Source organism: Simochromis diagramma, unplaced genomic scaffold, assembly GCF_900408965.1.
Source record: "Simochromis diagramma unplaced genomic scaffold, fSimDia1.1 OVJJ01000367.1, whole genome shotgun sequence".
Lineage (NCBI taxonomy): Eukaryota > Metazoa > Chordata > Actinopteri > Cichliformes > Cichlidae > Simochromis > Simochromis diagramma.
In genome coordinates, this window is record NW_024387288.1 from 774,904 (window position 1) to 788,359 (window position 13,456).

The 13,456-nt window shown below is 43.1% G+C and overlaps 1 protein-coding gene across 2 annotated transcripts in view; it reads right to left on the minus strand.

The window, feature by feature from the left end:
* Nucleotides 1-5,420, minus strand: part of LOC120716340 — a 30,564-nt gene extending 25,144 nt beyond the window's left edge. Inside the window, exons 1-2 of one of the 2 annotated variants that reach the window (XM_040003850.1) lie at nucleotides 4,996-5,420; nucleotides 4,344-4,346 (exon numbers count right to left, since the gene is read on the minus strand). The gene's annotated coding sequence lies outside the window, so the exon portion shown is untranslated. The remainder of the gene's footprint in view (nucleotides 1-4,343; nucleotides 4,347-4,995) is intronic. The other variant, XM_040003849.1, reaches the window with a different exon arrangement.
* Nucleotides 5,421-13,456: the final 8,036 nt, after the last annotated feature.

Sequence of the window (13,456 nt, forward strand, 5' to 3'; positions counted from 1 at the left end):
GTTAGGATGCTGTTCGTGGACTACAGTTCAGCATTCAACACAATAATTCCCTCTAAGCTTTTCACCAAGTTGACGGATCTAGGACTCAGCTCATCACTGTGTCAGTGGATCCTCAACTTCCTCACAGACAGACCCCAATCAGTGAGGGTGGGAAAACAAGTCTCCCCCTCCATCTCACTCAGCACTGGAGTGCCTCAGGGCTGTGTTTTAAGCCCCCTGCTGTACTCACTGTATACTTATGACTGTGTAGCCACATCCGACACCACCTCCATTGTCAAGTTTGCTGACGACACTGCTGTTGTGGGCCTGATCTCCGACAACATTGAGACGGCCTACCTGGAGGAGATTAGGAACCTGGAGACCTGGTGCCAGGAGAATAACCTCCTCCTAAACATCAGCAAGACTAAGGAGCTGATCGTGGACTTCACTACAAAGCAGGCGAGGAATTACAAACCCCTCATCATCAGTGGCATGCCAGTGGAGAGAGTGGACAGTTTCCGATACCTGGGTGTCCATATCACTCAGGACCTGTCATGGTCCTGCCACATCAACACCCTGGTTAAGAAAGCCCGTCAGAGTCTCTTCTTCCTCAGAAGACTTAGAGACTTCCATCTGCCACTGAAGGTGCTCAAGAACTTCTACTCCTGCACCATCGAGAGCGTCCTGACGGCAAATATCTGCACCTGGTTTGGGAACAGCACCAAGCAGGACAGACGAGATCTGCAAAGAGTGGTGCGTTCGGCCGAACGCATCATTCAATCAGAGCTCCCTGACCTGCTGTCCATCTACACCAAGCGGTGCAAGTCCAAAGCTAGGAAGATTATGATGGACCTCTCCCATCCCAACAATGGACTCTTCTCACTGTTGAGGTCTGGGAAGCGCTTCCGCTCCCTTAAGGCCAAAACAGAGAGAATGAGGAGGAGCTTCTTCCCCCAGGCTATTCTGGCCCTGAACCAGGTGTAGGACTGGACTCTCCCAAACACGTCACTATAAGACTGGACTCTCACACACATCACCACACGCACCACCACACATTTCCTATAATCCTATAATTCCTATAATTTATAATCTCTTCTGCTATTTGCACATTCTTTACTGTAAATTCCTAAGTTAATTTGTAAATTTTTTGTAGTAAACTGTAAATTGTAAATATTGTAAAACTTTTCTTCTGTCATTTAATGGTCGGGCATTGTACAGCTACAAGCATTTCACCCCCATGTCATACTGTGTATGGTTGTGTGTGTGTGACAAATAAAATTTGAATTTGAAATGGGAATTTGTTAAATTCAAAATCAGAGAATTCACTATAAAAATTCTGCTAAGAACTGAACAGGGAAAACGGGAATATGAAAGTAATTTACTTCGTGAAATAACTCAGTGCTATAGTACAGAAAAACTAAACGTGCAAGAGAAGAATAAACTGATGGAGTTACAAACTAAATTAGATGATCTTTACCTAGAGAAATTGTACTCCTCAGAATATTCAGCAGCTGATTCTGATAGTTTCTTTAATAAGATTCATAATCTCATCCCATGTATTGACAAGCCTTTCAAAGATCTGTGTGATTCAGAGCTTAAAATTGAGGAACTGGATTTGGTGATCATGAAAATGGCATTAAACAAGTCCCCAGGGACAGATGGACTCACTACTAATTTTTATCAATTCTTCTGGAAGGACCTAAGAACCTTATTATTTGATGCATTAAAGGAATCGATAGAGAAGAAAGAACTGATGCCGAGCATGAAACAAGGGTTGATAACCCTGATCCCTAAATCGGGTAAGGATAAAAGAATTTTAGACAATTTAAGACCCATCACCTTACTATACACGGACTATAAGATCCTGTCTGCAGCTGGAGCCGAGAGGCTAAAGAAAGGCATTTCAAACATTATCAGTGAAACACAATCAGGTTTTTTGAAAGGAAGACTCATTCATAACAACATTAGGCTGGTTTTGGACCTCCTTGAGTGCAGTGAAATAATCCAAGAGAGAGGATACATCCTGTTCTTGGATTTTTACAAAGCATTTAACTCAGTTGAACATACGTTCATATTAAAAACTCTGCAGTCTTTTGGTTTTGGAGAGGAATTTATCAGTGTTATAGAGATGCTATATAACGACATTAACAGCTCTGTTTTGCTAGAACATGGTACATGTTCAAGGTTTGAGGTTAATAGAGTGGTTGCTAAACTGTTGTCTATTTTGATTAAAAACAGTCCCATTGAGGGGTTAACTGTGATGGGTGAACAGATAATAATCAGTCAGCTGGCAGATGATACCACCCTGTTTTTAAAAAATGAGGACCAGATTCCTTTAGCCTTACAGGTGATCAACCACTTCTCCAAAGCTTCTGGCCTACAGCTGAATATTAATAAATGTGAGATACTAGCTCTGCATGAGTGTCCCCTGCAGTCAATAAATAATATACAGGTAAAAAAAGAGGTGAAGTATCTGGGCATTGTAATTTGCAAGGATAAGACATCAACAGAAAATAAGAATATCTGTGCCAATACAGAAAAGTGTAAGTCGATTTTAAACAGGTGGCTGCAGAGGGACATAAGTCTGTTTGGGAGAATCTTGCTAACCAACATGGACAGTCTGTCCAGACTAATCTCTCCAGCCTTTTCTCTGCTCATATCTCCCAAACTAATTAAATCTATAAATAATCTTAATTTTAGGTTCATATGGAGGAACAAATGTCATTATATAAAGAAAAATGATATGATTAAGAATTATGAAGTGGGTGGGGCTAATGCCATTGACTTTGATGTTATGAATGGTGTACTAAAATTTAAATGGTTAAGATCTTTCATTAGGAACAAAAATTCCTTTTGGAACATTATTCCCACTGTGATTTTTGGCAAAATGGGTGGAATAGACTTTTTGTTACGTTGTGACTTTGATTGCAGTTCGTTACCTGTTAAACTCTCAGCTTTCCATCAGCAGGTCATTCTCTACTGGAAATTAATCTATAAACATAACTTTACTCCTCACAGTACCCCTATATGGAACAACAGGTATATCCGTTTGTGTAGGAAATCTGTGTACATGAATGAATGGAGATCTAAAGGGATTTGGGCTGTAGCTCATTTTGGACTGGTCATGCAACACAGAGCACCTGTATAAAAAAGCCCAAAGCCGACTGTACTTCCTCAGGAGGCTGAGGTCTTTCAACATCTGCAGGAAGCTCCTGAGGATGTTTTACCAGTCAGTGGTCGCAGGAGTCCTTTTCTATGCTGTGGTGTGCTGGGGGAGCAGCACGGCAAAGAAGGACTCATCCAGGCTGGAGAAACTGATCAGGAAGGCTAGCTCTGTGGTCGGCACGAAGCTGGACACTCTGGTGACAGTGGCAGAGAAAAGGACACTAAAAAAAAACTGCTGGACATTATGAACAATGCTGGGCATCCTCTGCACACGGCCATAAACAACCAGAGGAGTCTGTTCAGTGACAGGTTGCTTCTCCCCAAGACAAGAACTAACAGACTTAAAAACTCCTTTGTCCCACACGCCATCAGACTGTTTAACTCCTCTCTGGAAGGGAGAGGGAGGGGAGACAGGAGGACAAAGGAGGGGGGAACAACTAAGCTGCAGTGCCTCTTCACTTCACTGTGCAATACTTTTGTAAATAGTCAATGGTGCAATAGACTCCATACTTAAAATGTGCAATTCACTTGTATTTTTATTCCTATTTATTCTATTTATCCCCTTCGTATATCTTATTTATATATGTCTCTGTATTTATATACATATATATACATACACACACACACATACATACACACACACACGTATGTGTGTGTGTGTATGTGTGTGTGTGTGTGTGTGTGTGTGTGTGTGTGTGTGTGTGTGTGTGTGTGTGTGTGTGTGTGTGTGTGTGTGTGTGTGTGTGTGTGTATATATATATATAATATTCTGTAACTGTAACTTCTGTCGGTGCTGTGCTTTTGGAAACCAAATTTCCCCAGAGGAACCCACCCGAGGGATTAATAAAGTTTTATCTTATCTTATTTTATGGATGAGAATGGGGTCTTATTAAAACATGAGACGTTTTGTGAGAAATTTGATGTAAGATGTACTGCTAAGAGATATAAATCCCTGATGAAAGCCATCCCAGTCCCTTTGAGATCAATGATAAAAGAAGATATTGTGCACTCTAAGATTTCTCCTGGACTGAGGCAGCTCTGCATAGCTGGAGTTGAATTTGGTGACAGCAGGTTTACAAACAAAGTGATCAGGAATATTTTGATAAGTGAAATTTGCCCAAATCCGGTTAAAAGAAATTATATCCTGAAAGAATTTGAGACCATGGCGGTTATGGCGATAAGAAAAAAGTATATTTCACTTCCTGGTCAAAGGAGCTTGCAAAGAAAATGCTCAACCCAGGATATTACATATTCGGATTAATGATGGCGCCTTGTATGTTATATTGTTGTTTGTAAATAAAGTTCTTTAAAATAAATTTGCACAATGGGAGGAAGCGCTGTCGCGTCGTCCATGTTTTCTACAGTCATTGGTGGAGACGCAGCTGTTTAAACCTGATGATCTTCATATAAAGAAAAGTAAAGGCGCTTTTCTCAGATCAGAAAGAAGGAGAGCAGGACTCTAACGATGACTTCAGTTTAGAAACAACGTTTACAGTTTAAATACGTCAGAGCACAACTTTATTGTTCAAGCTGTGGATAACCTCCTCACCGACCCGCCCTCCACCTCTGGACCCCCCAGGCTGCGCCCTCAGCTCTCCTCTGAACTCATGTAACTGTGTTTGGTTTCGTTGTGAACTCGAGACTAGATTTGCTCACAACCTCACGCGATCAACCTCCAACCTTACACGCTGAAGACGTCACTCTTTTACTCTCGCAAATAAACAATAGAAAACAAACTTCAGTCTGTTTGTTTGGCCTGATTTTACTTCTGAGCAGACTTCCGGTAATCTAATTACTTTGGTAGCTGCTGCTCCTGTTTGTTCGAATAAAGATTCATTCAAAGAAACAAACCTTAATTCTCAGTGACGTCACATCGCCTCGTCTCCTCCGTGAAACCGCCGTTAGACGTTACTCAGACCTGTTAGCTGGCGGCTGTGCACCGGCGCTGTGAGCTCCGCGGGCCGCTCTAGGCCTCATGCTGCGGGTCTTTAAAGCGGCTGGAAGCGGAGAAATGAGCGGGACCGAGCAGCTCGCTTTTGGCGCCGCTGCTAATTCTTCTTCTTCTTCGCCGCTGTGCCGCGCTCTGCCGCCCCCGAAGGCCGCAGCAGGAACTGCACCCTCACATGACGCCTGCGCACTAGGACAAACAAACACCGACTTCTTCTTCGTGCTCTTTAATTATGGGAATTCCGACTCTTTTTAGAGAACCGACTCTCACTAAAAAAAGACCCGGACCTTCGGATCCCAAGCGGTTCTTCAGGTTGTTTTGTTGCATTAATTAATTAATTATCAATAGCAATATAAAATTATGCACAAAATTAACTACTAATGTAAAAAAAAAGTGTTTTTATTTATATATGTTTATTATATAAATAGTCTTTTATTTATTCACAAAATGTAAAAAAAAATTATAAAATCCAAAAAACAACTATGTACAATTCAACTTTTAACTATTTAAATTTTCAGATTTTTCCTTTTAAACAAATTTAAAGGAAACAACACAAGACACTGCAAACCACAACACAATAAAATATTGATTAAAATATGCAAAACACAAAGAAAAAAAATGAAAGCCCAGGTCTTTAATTAAGGGAAAAATTGGCATTTAGAAATATTAATATCACACTCAACTGACTGTGTTTTATCTTTCCATTGCACTGATGGGTGGACAGTTCTCAGGTGCCTGTGCAGGTTGTTTGTGGAGCCGGCTCTATATGATAGTCTTTTCTTGCAGACTCTACACTCTGCCTTTTAGTGTCAATAAAATTTAAATGATTCCAGATTTTGCTTCTTTTCTTGATGTCACTCATTTTCTTTAACATACCTTTCCAATGTAACGATGTTGTGTCTTGTTGTTGCTCCCAGCTCTCTTTCTGTCTCTCTCCCTCCTGCTCTTTTCGCGTGCTACTGCTGTTGCCAAACGCAAGGCTCTGTTTGCGCCCCTTCCGTCTCTGCTCTGCGCAAAAAAACACGGCTCCCAATAGAGAGTGAAAATGTGATGTCATTCCGGGGTAAAACCACAAAGGATTCTGGGAACAAGTGGCAAGCGGTACTAGCCCACGCAGGCTTTCACATGAAAACAGTCACACAGCGATAAAAAGAAACACAAATAATGGCAAGAAGCTGTTGTATTATTAACTGCAATAGCCGGTCGCATGACAGCCACGGGAAGCCGACGGGTAAAGAGATCAGTTGTAATCGGATTACATCGTTGAAGAGAAATTGTTCAAGCCATGTTTCATGGCTTGAACATGAACATGACGGATGGCCTGGATTGCAGACCAAATATAACGTCCCAGAACACTCCAGCTCACATGTTAGTCTGCTCCAAGCATTTCCACAAAGGTCAGTTTTCTGTTGTAGTTATTACGTAATTTATCATTTATCATAACATAATTGTTGATTTAGGTTACAAATAAGTCTTATATTGATTTGAATTGAATTCGTTGCTATGCTGCTTTCTTCACTGTGGCTTTGCGTGCTAATGTTTGTTGTGTTTTGTAGGCAAACCAGCCAACAAAATGCAAGAATGTGATCCAGACTGGGCCCCTCTATCAACCTGGGTCATATGGAGTTTAAAGCTGCTACCACAGCGAGATTTGATTGGTTAAGAGAGAGAGTGCTATCAAAACAGCCACGAAAAGTCCCGCATATATGTGCCCAAGTGTTGTATTGAAGCAATCAAGTGATGAATAACTGTTTTCCAGTATATTGTTTTGTTTTGTTTTTTTCATTGTTGATTTGTTTTTCACCGAAGCAGCTAATAAAGCATAATGAAATACAATTTTGCCTCTTTCTTGTAAGATTCTATAATAGAATGAAACAATAATGCCAGTTATAAATAAAGACAATAAATTGAATGAATTACGAAACACTGATTTTATTTCTATTACATCTGAAAATGTTGTGTAATATTACAACCTGAAACAACAAATAGACGCGTTGTCCTGTAACAACAGCTGTGAGATGGAATAGTCCAAATCACCAAAGTAAACTGGACCTGGGCTTGTTGCAGGGATCTGAAGTTACTAAACATTTTGTGAGTGTATGCACTCAAACTTAGGACCATATAATAATAAATATGTGCGTGACGAAAGTTGGGCAGCATGCTAATGTCCTTACTCCACTCTGTATGCTCGTGTGGGTCTCACCTTTTCACTCCTTTGATTTTTTCCTCATCCTCTTTTTTTGCCTTTGCGTCACGTCTGTCTTTGTACAGACCTGCCGTGTTCTCCGTCGTTTTGTACAGAACTGTTTTTGGGGCAAATAAAATGCAAGTAGGGATTAAAACCGCAGAATTAATGATTACCGGTGCTGGAAATACTAACGCTTGATGCAGTGTTTTGATTTTGTTGCCACGGGTACCCACAAAGCAATGTGCGAAAGTCACGTGGTCCGTCAATCTCTATAAGGATCCGGCTCACATCATTCACTTCAAAGAGTCGGCTCTAAGAGCCATTTCGTTCGCGACCGACCCATCACCAGTACAGTGGAACCCCGGCTTATGAAGACCCCATTTAATGAAAAATTCAAGTTACAAAGGCACTTAACGGCAATATTTTGCCTGTAGTACGACAAAATGCCCGTGTAACAAAATCCGTTTGTGAAATGCGTTCCGCTGTTCCACGTGAAAGATGTTGTCTCTGAGTGAGCACTCAGAGACGGACTGTGTTTCAGGTTGTGAAATCCACGAAACTCGAAGCTAAAGTCCTCAGAGAGACATGTGAAAGCAGCAGCGTGGAGGCTGCTGGGCCAAGGCTCTTCACAGTCTTTCAGTTCATTGGTGGGTTCGTTTCAGCTTTTGTACCGTTTCCTGTCAGCGTCAGTCGTTTCAAACATCGCCGTGTTTGTCAGGGCATTTCCTCACAGCGGCCCCTATGAGGCTGCTGTTCCTGAAAACACCTTCAAATGTTTTGCTTTTATTTGTTTTGTTTAAGTTCTGCCAGAGGTTTCTTCCTGTTAAAAGGGAGTTTTTCCTTCCCACTGTCGCAAAAGTGCTGCTCATAGGGGGTCATTTGATTGTTGGGTTTTTCTCTGTATGTATCATTGTAGGGTCTACATTACAGTATAAAGCACCTTGAGGTGACCGTTGTTGTGATTTAGTCCTGTATAAATAAAACTGAAACTGAAAATAGAAATTATTTCTTTTCAGATTGTCACAATCAGCAGGGCTGACTGTATGTAGAGTGAAGGGTGGACCCAAATGCAGACGGAAACAAAATGTGAAACATGACTTGAATAACAGAAAACGAGCCATTTATTGAGGCTGGCAAAATAACTGTAAACAAAAGGCAAAATGCAAGGCTAACAATAAACTAAACTGGGTGAGCTAAATTAACTTAAAAACCTACAACAGGAACATGGACTTGACATGAGGAAACTTGACGCAACTTCTTGGCTTGCAAACAAAGCAGACGATCTGACAATGACACACTGAAAACACAGGACTTAAATACACAGGAGGTGATTAGGGGAAGTGGGAACACATGGAGGAACAGCTGACTGACATGAACCTATTGACAGGACAGGGGAAGTGAAACTAATACAATGAACAAAGAACACACGACTCCTTCAAAATAAAACAGGAAACACTGAAACTAGACATGACAACACAAGCTTAACAGACCTAACACGTGATGAACGATACAAGAACTCAAACATAGAAACCAAGGAAACAATAAATAATAACTGCCTTTCCTTAACTAAAGCTAAATAGGAATGACACAAACTAATCACATATCTAAAATGAGACAAATACAAAATGAACTCAGAGCGCTGGGTCAGAGACCCAGCCTGTGACACAGATATTTTAATTTGTAAGTTGTTTTTTTTCTTTCAGCAGCTCAAATGTTTGCTTTCGCTCAGGTTTAGTGGCCGACCTCGCTGCACCTGAAAAGTAAGCAGGTCAGTGACACGTGTGCAAACCTCACTAACCCACATACAGCCCACTTCCACCTCCAGTGGGCTGAACCAGTGAAGCCGCCCTTCGTGTTAGTGTGGATCACAGTTAATGTGAGTGCTGGGGGGGGTAAATCTGTGAGGAAAACTAAAAGCTGTGCGATACAGTCAAAACTCACACATCGATGTCCTCACATGCATTTTCCAAAGATGTTCAGCGGGCCACACTGGTGTCTTTACGAGGTCCATTCTTTTCTTTGTGTTTTGCATTTCCCTGATGTAGACAGATGTGAGAGAGGTTGACGGTGAGCGGATGTCTTCTTCCTGTGTCGCACTAACACAGGAAGCATGAAAGAAGAAGCCAAACCTCTGACATTAGTCAGTCTGAGCAGCGCCTCACAACTGGCAGAGCAGCAGCCCTGAAGCCCGTCTGACAGGCACCAGCGAGTGGAAGCGCTCCTATCTCTGTCATCGCTCCGAGCTGAAAGGTGAGTGTGTCTGCCGTTTCAACCTGAAGCTCCTCGTCAGCTTCAGGGTCGCCTGGGAGATTCTGGCTTGGCCGTTGAGGGCGAGCGCCACAGAAGGTTTCCTTCCTGCGAGCCTGACGTCTGCTCTCGCTGGTGTCGATTAAAAGCAGCTGGAGGCCATCTTTGTAAACCTGTTGTGAGAACATCTGCAGGGTTTGCTCCTTCTTTCACACTTCATCATCAGTCAGCTGTTTGTGGTCCCTTCATCTTTAATCTGAGATCAGGTTCAAACCAGTTTGAGCTGCAGTGGCAAGAAACAGCTGAGGGCGGGGCATGCTGACATTCCCGACTCCTGATTGGTGTCGGGGGTGTCCCTAGGCGTTTCCACTTCCCTCACATCTCTCCTGTGTATCTAAGTCCTCCGTGTTTCCTCTGTTCTTTGTCGGGTCATCTGTTTACATCACGTCAGGTCACAGAGTTTACTTACAACTGTTCATGTTTGGATTAATCCGCGTCTACGTTTTGCATGTGCCTGTTCATTTTCATGTCTCCTGCCAGAGTTTTCATAGATTGTTTAGTTTTCTTACTTTAGGTTTTAGTTCAGTTCCATCGCTTGTTTCGCCTTGTTTTGTTTTTGTTTTCTGGGATTCAGCCCAATAACTTGACTCGTTTCGTTGCTCCTCTTCTCGCGTTCTCCCGTCTCCTTGGATCTGCTCTGGAAACACATGTGCAATTCCCGCTGTGACAGTCATGTGGAGAATTCAGACAGCGCTGATGAGGGCAGGTACTTCCAGGTCACGCCTCCTTCCTGAACTAAACCCCGCCTCTTTCTGTGCCTCTGTCATAGTCGTCCATGTGTTTGTGGTGCACTGATTTATTACTGGAGATGTTTGCTAACACTGACTGTGTTTCACGTCGGCGCTCTCACAGTGTAAAGCTGGATCTGCGTCATTGCTTTGCACCCGCGTGCATTCATTACCCATGATGCATCAGAGTCTGATCACAGTGTTTTCTGATGCTAGCAGGAAGCCGAGATGACGGAGCTGGACCTCGTCAACATCCTGGACGACATAAGGGATGAGGAATTCGAGGCCTTCAAGTGGTACCTGAAGAACGAGCGGTTTAGAGACATCGAGCCCATCAAAGTGAACCAGCTGTCGAAGGCGGAGCGGTGCAACGCCGTGGATCTGATGGTGCAGAAGTATGACATGGACGGAGCCGTGCAGGTGATGGAGAGCATCTTTAAGAAGATCAACAGGAACGACCTGGTGAAGAAGCTGCGAAAGGTCATGGGTCAACCTGCAGGTCAGTGAGGCTGTGGGCAGGCGTGCACTTCCTTTAACCTGTTTGAGCGTTTGACATTCAGGTGACATCATCAGGGTCAGAGCAGCGTCACGCTGTGACAGGACGTGCAAACAGGAAGTGTGTGCAGAGTGTCTCTCTCCCTTTTAAGGTGCATTCAGAGCAAACAGCTGATGGAAGGAGCCGCCCGAGTCGGAGCTGCCGGATTAAACGTGTTTGTTGGATGTTCTCAGGAACTCTGAGGCTCCCGTGGTCGGAGGTCTTCGGCCTCACTCTGACCTCAGCATTAATCTGTCCTCCTCTCTCTCACAGGTCTTCCAGGTCCCGATCTGCCAAAGACCGCCGCCGACTCCTCGGCAGAGGAGAAGTTGGCGGCCGTTCGCTCTCAGTTTATCGACAGAGTGTCCGAACCCGTCCTGAGGAAGCTGCTGGATAAACTCCTGGAGCGCCGCGTCATCATCGATGATGAAATGGATTTAGGCGGAGTGAGGAGCAGGGCGGATAAAGCCCGACAGGTGATCGACGTGGTGCGCAGAAAAGGATCCCACGGCAGCTCGGCTCTGATCGCCGCTCTCTGCGAGGTGGATCCGTGCCTTTCACGGGAGCTGCAGCTGATGTGACGCACTGCCAGATGTTCAGCACTCACAGGAGAGCAAATTAGGAATCATCTGTAACACCCAGAAGCAGCTGATACAGTTCAATGTTCAATCCTCCAATCCACTTACAGAAACACGAGCGCGAGGCTCGTCTATTTGGTTTGGTTTTCACATCACAGAGACGATTTTCTATGCGTCTTTATACAAACAAAGATGTTCAAACAGCAGAACATGTCAGAGTTTCAGCAGGTTTCAGGACTGAAGTGTTCCAGAAACAAGGCTTTGAGTCAAACCTGAACAGTCGGCTCTGTGAAAACCTTCAGGATGGATGGAAACCAAGATCTCTGACTTCCAGTCTGAGAACAAAACAATCAGGAAAATGACTTTATTTGTAGAATTTTCATTGGACACTGATGTTAACGAGAAGTTTATTAGATTTTATGGAAACATTTTAGAGCTGATTAGAATAAAAATCCAACAGAAACCAACAGATTAATGAGGATTTTGGCTGTTTTCATGTTGTTGAAATCAAACATGTCAGAGAGCAGAGGGTCAGACTGTTTCATGTTTCTTTCTGTAACTCTGATCAACGTGAAAATAAAAGATGAGTTTCCTGTCACTGTGTCTGGTGGTTTGGCTTTGTAACACACCTGTTCAGCTCCAATAAATGTTTGAGTTTTAAAAGAAGAAGCAGCAGGAAGACAACAAAAGAAGACGTGGCAGACTCTCAGAACTATCTACACTGATGAACTCTGTCTGAGTACCAGAGGTAAAACTCCAGTAAAGACCTGAGAGATGATCTGGACCTTCAGCTCATCGTGCATTTATGAAATTCCAGTGTTGCAAGGACAATATCGATTCTGCTTAGCGTTTATTAAAGGGTTAGGGTTAGGGTCAGGGTCTGTTGATCGGCGGACAGAGGCGGTTTCTCGCAGCTTAAGTACAGTTTTTTGTTTTACGGCGGTTTTTCCAGAAGTCGCAAAAGTATGACGTCACAACATTCTGATTGGTCACTTGCAATGTTGATCCTGGAACAACATTTACTATGTTGATCTGGGAACAACACCAACACGACGATATCAGATCGTGCAGAGGAACAGGTCTGATGGAGAGATGGAGCCACATCATGGTCAGTATGTACGAGGTCAGGAGGAGGTCTGTAGTGGCAGATTTCTTTTCTGATGTATTAATCACATATTTGAATTTATATCACTTTAGTAATATTAATATCACTTTCTCAACCTGGTATGGCAAGATCACTCCTGACACTAGTTGTATGCATGCATGTGGAATCTTATCACAAGTGGGCCCCAAGTTTTATTGCACTTGACTTGAAGATCTCCAGACATCCTGCTCTTAGGGAGGTGACGGCCAACCAGAAAACAAGGTCAGAATTCTCTCTGTGAGGGAGGGGGTTTAAAGATGGGGCTGATGGTATAGCCCCCCACCCCGTGAGAGGGGCCAGCGTGTAAGAGTTGTAATGTCTTTGTCTGTCTGTGTATATAAACATGTAGGGGCGGTGGCAAAATTTAGAAATGATCCCAGTGTTCTGGCTGGGATGTTTCTCTCCATATTGCAATATGTTATTGAACCATTTCAAAAATGCTCACTGGGTGTGTTGCAGGTTATTGTTAAGATTTTCCACAACAGGTCCAACACTGAGAGTCTGCAGGGCTCTGTCATGGTTTCAGCTGCAGGTCAGTCAGTGGTGTTTGATCAGAGTCTGATCCACCATGCAGAATCATCTGGAATCATCTGGATTCAGGAGTGAAGCAGCTGGTTTTCTAGAGAGTCCAGGATGTGGACTTGAAACTCTGACGTCAGTCAGCATGTTTTAGTTGTGCTGAGATGAATATGATGTGAAAGTTGTGCTGACACTAAACTGCAGACATCAGGCTGATATTATACTGATCCACACTGAGGATCTTCATGGTAAAGTCTGTTTTCTTCTTCTCTGGTTTAGTCCATTGACTGTAGTCCTGAATCCCAGTGTGATACATTATGGTTATCTAGTTATTACTGTCTGGATTTAAAATGATACACACTGTG